Source organism: Ailuropoda melanoleuca, chromosome 11 (genome assembly GCF_002007445.2).
Source record: "Ailuropoda melanoleuca isolate Jingjing chromosome 11, ASM200744v2, whole genome shotgun sequence".
Classification (NCBI taxonomy): Eukaryota; Metazoa; Chordata; class Mammalia; order Carnivora; family Ursidae; genus Ailuropoda; species Ailuropoda melanoleuca.
In genome coordinates, this window is record NC_048228.1 from 11,392,791 (window position 1) to 11,403,028 (window position 10,238).

Sequence of the window (10,238 nt, forward strand, 5' to 3'; positions counted from 1 at the left end):
CCGTCGCCAGCCCCGCCCCCCGCCGGCCGCGGGCGCGCGCCCCACCCCTGCCGCCCTGCCCCCTCGGCCCCGCGAAATGGCGGCCGCGTCACAAAATGGCAGCCGCGCCAGGGCAAAAGCGAGCGCAGGCGGAGAAATAAAAGGCGCCGCGGACCCCTCCTCCCCGCAGCACGGCAGTGCCCTCCCGGGCTTCCCCGGGGCGGCCCTTCCTGGGCACCGGCGCACTTTCGCGCCCCACGCCGCCGCCCCGGCTTTCCCTCGCCGCGCCGGCCGCTTCTTGAGTCTGCAAACCAGGCGGCGCCTTTGTGCTTCCAAACGTGCCCCACTGCCGGAGGCTCTCACTTAAGGGTACAAAAACCGAGAGAACTGAGCGTCGCACAGCAGACGGGGGACCCCTGCCCGCCCAGGACGCTTCCCGGGCTGGCGCGGGGAGGGAGCAGCCCTTTCCTAGGGTCTCCACACCCGCAGCTTTAGCTCTTGGCCACCAAAGTGAAGACAGGAAAGGGGAATCAAAGTACATCCCCCCCAAACGGGGAAATTAAGGAAATGGGTTAAGAAGCCCCAGAGCAGTACTTCGGCAGCCGCGTAGAATCCCAATGCGGAGCCCACACTCGAGAGCCAGAGAAGAGCCACGGGCGGCCCACGAGTGCGCGGGCAGCTCCAGAGGGCGGATGTCGTCGTTCACTCCACGCAAACCTCCAGTGAGCGTTTTAGGTTTTCATCGCTCCCCCTGCCCTCTCCCTTCTCCCCGTGGTCAAGGGCCTCGGGGCTAGGCACAGGCAGAGGAAGGAGAGGCTGCTTGCAGTCCCCATGCTTTCCCCCCCGGCGTGAGGGTCTCGGTGGTCTTGGGCTTTCTTTGGCCATGGCGTGATGGATGGACGCGGGGCGGTGGCGGTGTGTTTTGGATGTTTCGCTTTCTCTCAAACGCCTGCTTCCCTGCGCTCCCCATCCCCCAGCTTCCCTCGGCCTCCGTCTTTCCAGAAACTTCTCAGGGAAACGGTAAAAAAAAGCCGCAGGCTCAGCCACCGCCTCCCTCCCGGAGCATGCGCGCCGGGTTGGGCGGCAAGTTCGGCGCGCGCGTGTGCAAGTGTGAGAGTGGGACGTGCGCGCGCGCCGTGCGGGGCGGGGCGGTTCGCTCTCACAATGAAGGGAACAGGTTTTTCTCCCCTCCCCCCACGTTCCGTCGTTGCGCCAGCGCGTTGGGGCAACTCCCCTGGCCTTTGAAGGGGGGAGGGGCAGAGCCGAAGCGCTCGAATCGTTGCTCTGCGCGCCTGCGCAGCAGGTCGTCTCTGCCGAACTGTGTTCTCCGCGCTGCTTGCGGTAGCGTCTTTGATATGAAGTGCGTCTGAGCATCTCGCTTGTTCCCTACTCACTGTTTCCTCAGCTGCCCCTCGGGGGAACTGTAGCCTCTTGAGGGCTTTCCTCGAGCTTAGTCTTCCCTTTGTGCTGAAGGGATGAGATCGGGCTGTGTCTGTTTGGCTCCCTTCCACTCCTGCGTGCGCCATGTTTGGTCGGGCTCCTGACTGGATCGAGTGCCTGCAGTGTCGTGGAGCCTTCTCCAAACGGGTGGGGGGATGGGGAGACAGCCCTGGCCGCAGGACCTGGTGGTGGCCTGGCTGGCTTCTCTCAGGCGCTGCCTGCTGTTCTTGCTCCCTAAGCCAAAAGAAAGGTGTCCTTTATTTGGAACGCTGCCCCGGGTCGCCGAGGCAAGCCTCTGCTGGGGCTGGCGGGGCTGGCCACTAGGTTTGTCCTCGGTGTGGGGCTGCGGACAAAGAAAGGGCCTGGGCTTACAGCTTGGTCTCCCTGGGCTGACTTGAGCTTGGAGAATGGTAACCATAGCAACAGCCTTTACTCTTTCTCAAGGTGCCTTTGGTTTTATTTTCCTTTCCTCTTCCCTTAGGAGTGTGGGGGAAATTACTGCCAGGGTTGTGGGTTCTTAAAAAAGCCCCCGCCCCCCCCCCCCAAGCTCTTTTAACTTGCCATGTAATCCACTTCCATGCAAGCCCGTTTCTGAAATCCAGCAGGTTAAGGTTAAATAAGGTTCCCTTGGCAGGGCATGGAGGTCTGCCACGTTTCCAGTGTGAGCTTTGTTTCCTTGCCCCCTTCCTTTTGAAGGACCTTCGTTTCGCTGGTGGAGGAATTGCCTTCCTATATTCGTTTAGCGTGTAATGTACCTTCAGATCCTTCCTGATGTAAGGTTTAAAAGAGGGAGCTTGTTCGCGAACAAGGCACCTTGGGGGTTCCTAAAGACTGACGTGGCACTTGCAGCTTGACATTTTATGGTCGAGAGCCACATTTCGGCTCTGAAGTTGTTGGGCAGTGCTAACTTGCCCGCAGGTGCGAGTACACCATTGACCACGCAGTCTGAGGTCAGGTCGGGTCAAGGCTCTGGGCGGAGCCACGCAGTGGGTCCTATGGAAGGGAGATCTTTCTTCCTGGTGGGAATTTTGAGTTGGTGTCAGATTCCTAACAGGAACTCTTAGTATATAAAAAGCTGTCTAGAGGCTGTTGAAGCACTAGCAAGCAATAGAATTCTCCCCCTGCTAACAAGACTGTGATTTGAAGGTTGGAAACGACCAGATCAACTGTCCCTTAGAATTTTGGTTAGAGATTCGGTCCTAACAAATTATGGTTAATGAGTGACTTCAAAGTCAAAATCCCTAAAGTAAGGATAACACCACTAAATAAAGGGAAGAAAATTTTGTGTTTGTTATGTTTTATGATTTAAAATAGTTTTTTAAAAAAACTCTACACCCAGAATGAGTCTTGAACTCACAACTCCAAGATCAAGAGTCGCATGCTCTACCCACTGAGCCAGACAGGCATGCCAGGTTTCTTTTTAGCTGTACATTTATTTGTATGTTTTATAATTTTATTTTGTTTAAAGATTTTATTTACTTATTTGTCAGAGGGAGAGCACAGGCAGGGGGAGCGGCAGGCAGAGGGAGAAGCAAGCTCCAAGCTGAGCAGGGACCTGGATGTGGGACTTGACACCAGGGGCCTGGGATCATGATCTGAGCGGAAGGCAGACACTTAACCAACTGAGCCACCCAGGCGTCCCTATTTATATGTTTTATAATTTTAAGTAGGCATAAAAACAAAGTTCTTACGTGCAGTGTAATAATTAGAATCTCTGGAAACTGATCTTGAGGGGTACAATATATTTATGTTGAAAATTGTGAAAGACGACAGTATCGTGGTTTGAAGCCACTTTTTTGAGTGAATTTTTTAAGTGAAAGATTTATGCTTATGTGTGTGTTTAAATTATCCGGTGTTGTGGGGAAAACACAGACCCCTTTTATTAGTTCATCCCACCATGACCCTTTACCAGCTAACAGTATTCGCTGAAATCTTTAGTTATGACTCTTAATGGTTCTGTTTTCTTAGAGAAATCATTTTAAGTTAATCTAGCATCCTCAAAGAGAGTTATCCTGAGGCATTTTTTTTTTCAGCCAAAGTATCTTCCAAATAAAAGTGTAATAGATAGTTCTCATGACTTTTGTAGTATATGGCCTGAAAAAATTCAATGAGCTCCTCTATCAAAATACTGAAATTTAGGGGTACCTGGGTAGCGCAGTCGATAAGCGTCTGCCTTTGGCTCAGGGCGTGATCCGGCGTTCCGGGATCTAGTCCCACATCGGGCTCCTCCGCTGGGAGCCTGCTTCTTCCTCTCCCACTCCCCCTGCTTGTGTTCCCTCTCCCGCTGGCTGTCTCTCTGTCAAATAAATAAATAAAATCTTTTTTAAAAAAATACTGAAATTTAACTTTTTAAAGCCTTAAAAGTAATTCCAGCACTTAATTCAGAAAAGCATCATGTCCTATATAGTCTTTAACTAGTGTGGTTTTATTTTTAAGCCAAAAGGTTTCAAGTGTCTAATTATGGAATATTATATAAAAATAACAATTATTACCATCCTGAAGATTATCGAGGCAGTGATGTGATTAAAAGAGCCATTACTATTAAATAGCAATCAATGAATTAAGATGGACACAGTTTTAAAAATGTATTTCAAATGATTACATAAATAACTTTTTAAAAAATTTTTCTATTTCAGACTAGAGCCAGGGAGCTTAAGACCCTGAGTCTGCTGAAAATTTCAATACATATGTAACAAGTTACTAAACACATTTTATTTGGTATTAATGTTTTTGAGATTCCATCAATTACACTTTGACAGTGTTCTCTGAATTAATCAGTAGCGTTATTTATTTATATTCTGCTTACTTCCTGATGTTTAAAAGTTACAATCTACTACACATGGGGTGTTTTGGTTAATGTATATCACTTCTAGTGAAGAGGTTAAGTTTTTTCTCACATGAGGATTAACAATAGAGGTTTAAAAGGTTGAATGAAATATCTGAATTAACGTAGTGAATAACATTTTGTTCACATGGGATCTCTTAACATAAATATGTTGATTTAGTATAGTCCAGCCTCAATGTTTCAGAGGAACCTTTAAAGTAGCCCAGATGCTGACTTCCAAAAGTCATTTTATTATAACTTTTTTCTAATTATAAAAGCAATATATGTGAACCAAAGAAAATATAGATGGAAATTTTTTAGAAAATATAGATGAATAAAACTTTTTAAAAACTTTAACTTTCAGGAGAGGTGGGTGGGGGAATAGGTGATGAGCACTCAGTAATGTATAGAATTGTTGAATCACTATATTGTACACCTGAAATTTACACTGTATGTGAACTTTACTAGAATTAAAATTTAAAATAGGAAAGAATTAAATTCCACCACATTGGCACAGCTGTGATTAAGGTATTTGCGAATATCCTTCCAGTCTGTTTTTTTCTAATGTCATAAACATTAATAAATTGTATTCATAATTCTGAATATTAGGTATATTAGCAGTATTTCCTCATAGAGGGAAAAAAATTACTTTAAGCAACTTTCCAAGGAAATGGTAGAAATGTAAGAATTGATTTTTTTTTTAAGAAAAAATATCAGCCATTACATTCATTTCTGGAATACTAAAAACAATGTGGGATAAATTATTTAGCTTACTTAGAGGGTTGAATAGTAAAATAGACTATGGAATGTTAGCTTGCTGAAAGTATGATTTAGAGGACTAGCTGGCTAATGTTTAATTGATTGAAGTTCTGATAATTTATGTGTGTAATTCCACCAGACTGTGCCTTCTATATCAAAATAAATCTGTTAATGGACTGGTGGTTTCTCTTTCACCATTTGACCCTCAAAAACAAAATGTCAAACACTCTTTGAGAATAATATAGCAGTGTTGTCCTTTATTTTCTACTGTTCTGAAAAAAAATGATTCTAATAATAGAAGGAATTTGTATTGTCAAGTAGGCTTTGATCATTTTAGAGCTAGTTAATGTATTTTTATATGATGCCTTTAGGAACAAGTTGCTTATATTTTAAGTGTACGTTTTGTCATGAAATAGTTTAATTTTAATAGCTTGGGAGTAGATTTGTAACCAAATTCTTGTTAAATATCTGGTTAACGATTCTGTCCTCCTGTTTAAATGTTGGTATTAATTTATCTACTCTATTGGCTAGGTTAGCATTCAAAGCCGGAGTTTGAGGCTCAAATGCTTTCCCCAACTGGGCTTCCATTACGCATGACTGAACTCTTTGAGCACGTCGTCTGGCATGCTAAATACAGGAGCTCCTCACAGTGTGAAAATAAGACCTGATTAAAAACACATCTATTTTAATTCCCCTTTGCAAATGGCTCTGCTTTTAATGTTACCTTTCTGAATTATCATTAATAATACTCAAATGAGAAAATTCACTTCACCATCCATTTATGATAGAAGAAAGGAGAGATCCCACCCTACTTTTGTTCTTTATCAATGAGCATCAATTATTAATTGTTAAGATAAATTTAAAAATCAGAATAACAGAGTGGGTTGCCTTGCTACTGAAAACATACAAAGATAAATGCTGATGAAGAAATTCTGCCTTTGTAAATATTTGTTCCAAAGACAGAAATAGAGAAAAGCTTTCCTAGTGTTTTCTGATACATTACCAATAAAAATGAAAGGCATTGAAAAAATCACTTGATTTGGGGCTTTGCAAAGGGCATGTACTTATCAGTTTTGCTGTTCTTAAGAGCTTTGCAATAGAAAAAGCAAAAACAAGGAACTGTATACTTAATATGTAATCATTGCATTTTGATTTGACTATTGGACCTATGTAGGCTGTATAACCCTGAAAATTGATATGTTCTTAATTTCAGCTGATGCTTTTGATATTAATATGAAATTAGTGGTCAACTTAATAGCACGATATTTTTATGGTGTGTTACTTCCAAATCCTTTTACGTATATTATCTTCTTTGATATTTCTAGCAACCTTTTTTGGTAGAAAAAACATATTTCGTTTTGCGGATAAAGATACTGAGACTTTGAGGATTTAATTGATTTGCCTAGGTCATATAGCCAGTGACAAAATTGGAACTGGAATTTTTAACTCTTAACCCAGTAACCCAGGGTTACTTGCATTATACATAATGTCTCTCGTTCATAGCATCAGTGTTGTTTTTTGGTTGTTGTTGTTGTGGGTATTTGTGTGTTTTTTTTTTTTTTAAGATTTTATTTATTTATTTGACAGAGAGAGAGACAGCCAGCAGGAGAGGGAACACAGGTAGGGGGAGTGGGAGAGGAAGAAGCAGGCTCCCAGCGGAGGAGCCTGATGTGGGGCTCGATCCCAGGACTCTGGGACCACTCCCTGAGCCAAAGGCAGACGCTTCACGACTGAGCCACCCAGGCACCCCTATTTTGTTTTTTGTTTTTTTTTTAGTGTAATACAAGGTTCATGGCCAAGTAGTGTTTGCTATGCTGAAAGAATCAGTGAGGAACACGGACAATACTTCTAACCTGTAACTATTAAGTTTAGTAAAGATGGATAAAATTTCTTCCTGAATTGCTCATTTGAACCCAACATCTATTTGTGAGCTCTTTTTCCTTTAAATGAATTTGTTCAATTGAAGTTAGTGTCATATATATATTTTTTGGCATCATAGAACCACATTAAGAATTTGAACAGATAATTGAAATTTTTTTTACTCATTTAACCTATTTAGGCTGATGTCTGTTGACATTTTATAAACTGAGAATTCTCTTGAGAAATATATATCAGATTTTTAAAAACCCAAGAAACTGAATGAATGAATGAATGAATGAATGAATAAAATGAATACTCTGGTTGCTATTTTTGGTGCCGAACAGGTAGTTTGACAACACTTCAAGAGAATCTGAGTATAAGGTGCTATCAAATGATGTTTGATTTTACCAGCCTTTATATTGTTAAAGAGCGACTGTTTCTCCATTGTTTGGTACATCTCTGGCAAGAGGAGAAATGATATTCTTAATTTGACATTTGCTCCTAATCTATTTGACATTCTGTGATCTCTTTGGTCCTTGGGAGAACTTTAACTCAACTTTGCTTAACAATTTGTGTGTTGGTAATCTTCCACCAGGTTTCTCCTCCACTACTTCCCAAAGGTTGGGGACTTGAAGGTATTCGTAAAGTATTTGTAAATAACTTTGCCCATTTCAAATTAACTTACAAAAATTAAGTATCTATTCTGCTTTTTACATGGAAAAACAGCACTGCTGTAACAAGACCTTCAGGCTAACCTAAGAGAACTAGTTCAAAAAAAATTTTAGTTGGTAAGCATGTTGCTTTAACTTTTACTTAATGCTCTCTCATTCTTGTGCCATGGAGAAAGTATTGGAAAAAATATCTTAATTGCTTCTTATTTTGTTCTGGTTTATCCTTTATTGTTCTGTGGGAGTCCTAGAGAGGTACAAAATACCATATTCAATAATTACTCTAACTCTTCTAATGACTTTGCTTCTAAAAGGCTCCCCCCCTTTTTTTTTCCAGCCCTTGAATTTTTCCTCAGCATGATTTTAACTGAAGTCTGCACGCAAGGTGAGATATGCCCTTTACTTCTGTAATTGCAAGACGGTATTTTGTGAATCCTCTTCTTTGTCAGTTGCCCCTCTTAATGCAATTGAGCTGAATCTCTTCGGGTTCTTCATGGTGACACTTTGGTCTTTCCTAACAGGTTTCAGCCAATTCAGGGCCTATCAAGTTTTAAATGAGTAATTTACGTCCTATTTTAAGATGTGTTTCACCCCACATCAGGCTCCTCCGCTGGAAGCCTGCTTCTTCCTCTCCTACTCCCCCTGCTTGTGTTCTCTCGCTGGCTGTCTCTCTCTCTCTGTTAAATAAATAAATAAAATCTTTAAAAAAAAAATGTGTTTCAAATTGTGGTTGCTTATATTGAAATTCATGCTTCATGGAAAAATGCATGTCAGTTCAGCGTTAACTGCAGCCGTGTATGCAGAACTATATAGTTCATGAGTTTAGGTTAAGAGTGTGCTTTGACACTCCTTAAGTTATAGTTGTCTTGACAGAGAAATGTCCAAATGTAAATGGCTAATCCTACATCTCAATGTGGTTTGATTTGCTTTTGCTGAGGAATCCATTCCACAATATTTTCAAGAACACAAATTTCCATTTCATTTAATGACTGATTTGCAGGAAGAAAAGGTCATCCTCTGGGGTGGCAGTAAATACCTTAACTAAATTATCAATGAGTGCCACTATTGTAGTGGGGCTTTTCTGTTTCTAGCTTTTCTCTACCTCTCCTTTCTGTTTCTGACTCTTACTGAAGTTAAACAAACCAGTTAAATTACCTGGCTCAGAATCTAGAAGTTTTGGAAGTAATTTGTCAAAATTCCAAAAATCATTTCAAATGGAGGGTAAGGTTAGCCCCTCAGCTAGTGCATTTTGTACTGTAATTGTAGCAACTGTGTAGGCCTGGGGCTTGCTTAGCCTCCTCAATATCCTGAGGAGGGAAGAGAGATTATCTCAACTGATCAAGTTTATTAAATATAGTATGGACTTTTTTTTTTTTTTTTTGAGATTTTATTTTTTAATTTGGGATAGAGCACGAGCCAGGGGACAGAGGGGGAGAGAGAGGCAGGCTCCCCACTGAGCAGGGAACCAGGCATGGGGCTGGACCCAGGGATCATGACCTCCGCGGAAGGCAGTCGCTTAACGGACTGAGCCACCCAGGCGCCCCGATAGTATGGACTGTTAAACCAAATACAAGAAAAGTTGATGTGACTCTCAGTTGGACTCAATCATTAAGTTTATGTTAGATTATATGGTGAAAAACAACAAAAAATCTACTTGGAGCATTACTGTCTGTGGAACAAAAGCGACTATGCACAGGTTGATTATGGCATATTTTCCAATTCAAAATAGCATAGTTTGGTGATAAGTTGGCTGTATTTAAGGAGACAATGAATGAGACCAAATATTTAAAATCTTCTTTTGACTTGAAATACCGCACCTTTGATATTTTATTCCTGTAGATAAAAATTGGAAAAGAAAATTGAGTTGCTTACTGTTCTAAACGATTCCGTTTTTCTGAACTCGATACAGTTTGTCTTGATTTTGTGGGTTTTCTCTGGGGCTCTGTAAACTGGCCTTTATATAAAAGTTCAGCTGTGGTCTTTAAAGGTCTTTAGGTCTGTTAAGGCCACAGGTCTGATCCGTTCCTATGCTTAAATATCAAATTACAGTAAATCCTCTATACAAATCCTTTTTACAATGTTAGACATGTAGCCGTCTCATTTCAGTTCTATTCCTGGTATACCGTAACGATCAACTAGGGTATCTTGCAAAACGTTTCGCAAGATCCTATATAAAATAGTTGCTTAACGTTACAAGCTAATTATTCTTGAGAGGGATGGGTTTCTGAAGCCGTCATTGCTTCGCTGGGCAGTGAGAAGGGCGGCCTTGTTCTGACACTTTCCCAAGCAGGCGGGGATCCAAGTGCCCGGAAACGGCCAGCTCCTGGCCGAAGGGTGAGCAGGGGCAGGAGTCCTGGCTTCTAGGATAGGCACTGGCAGTCGCTTTGACACGCAGCCCCATCAAAACCAACCACTTTTCTCTCTTTTCTTCCTCCAGGCCGCCGCCTGGGACCCCTGCTTGAGGGACTGGAGACAGTCCCCGTCTCTGTATGCTCAGCGCCCTCACGTCTGACTGAGCGCCCGCCCCGCGACCGGCTCCCTGCGCTACCGCGCGCCTGCGCATCAGGATCAAGCGCGCGAGCGTCCCTTTCAGGCTCTGCGTTCCTCCCTCCCCCGCGCGCCTGCGCGCCGGCTGGGAGGAACTCGGCGTCTCGGCCTCGGCGGGCGGGCGGACGCGCGCGTGCCCGCGGCGAGGGAGGCGGGCCGCG

The 10,238-nt window shown here is 43.0% G+C and overlaps 1 long non-coding RNA gene across 1 annotated transcript; it reads left to right on the forward strand.

Moving 5' to 3' along the window:
- The first annotated feature begins 10 nt into the window (after positions 1-10).
- On the forward strand, positions 11-10,206 carry LOC109489977. The gene is made up of 3 exons (XR_002143150.2): positions 11-701; positions 7,868-7,915; positions 9,968-10,206. It is a non-coding gene; the product is annotated as an uncharacterized LOC109489977 (long non-coding RNA).
- Positions 10,207-10,238: the final 32 nt, after the last annotated feature.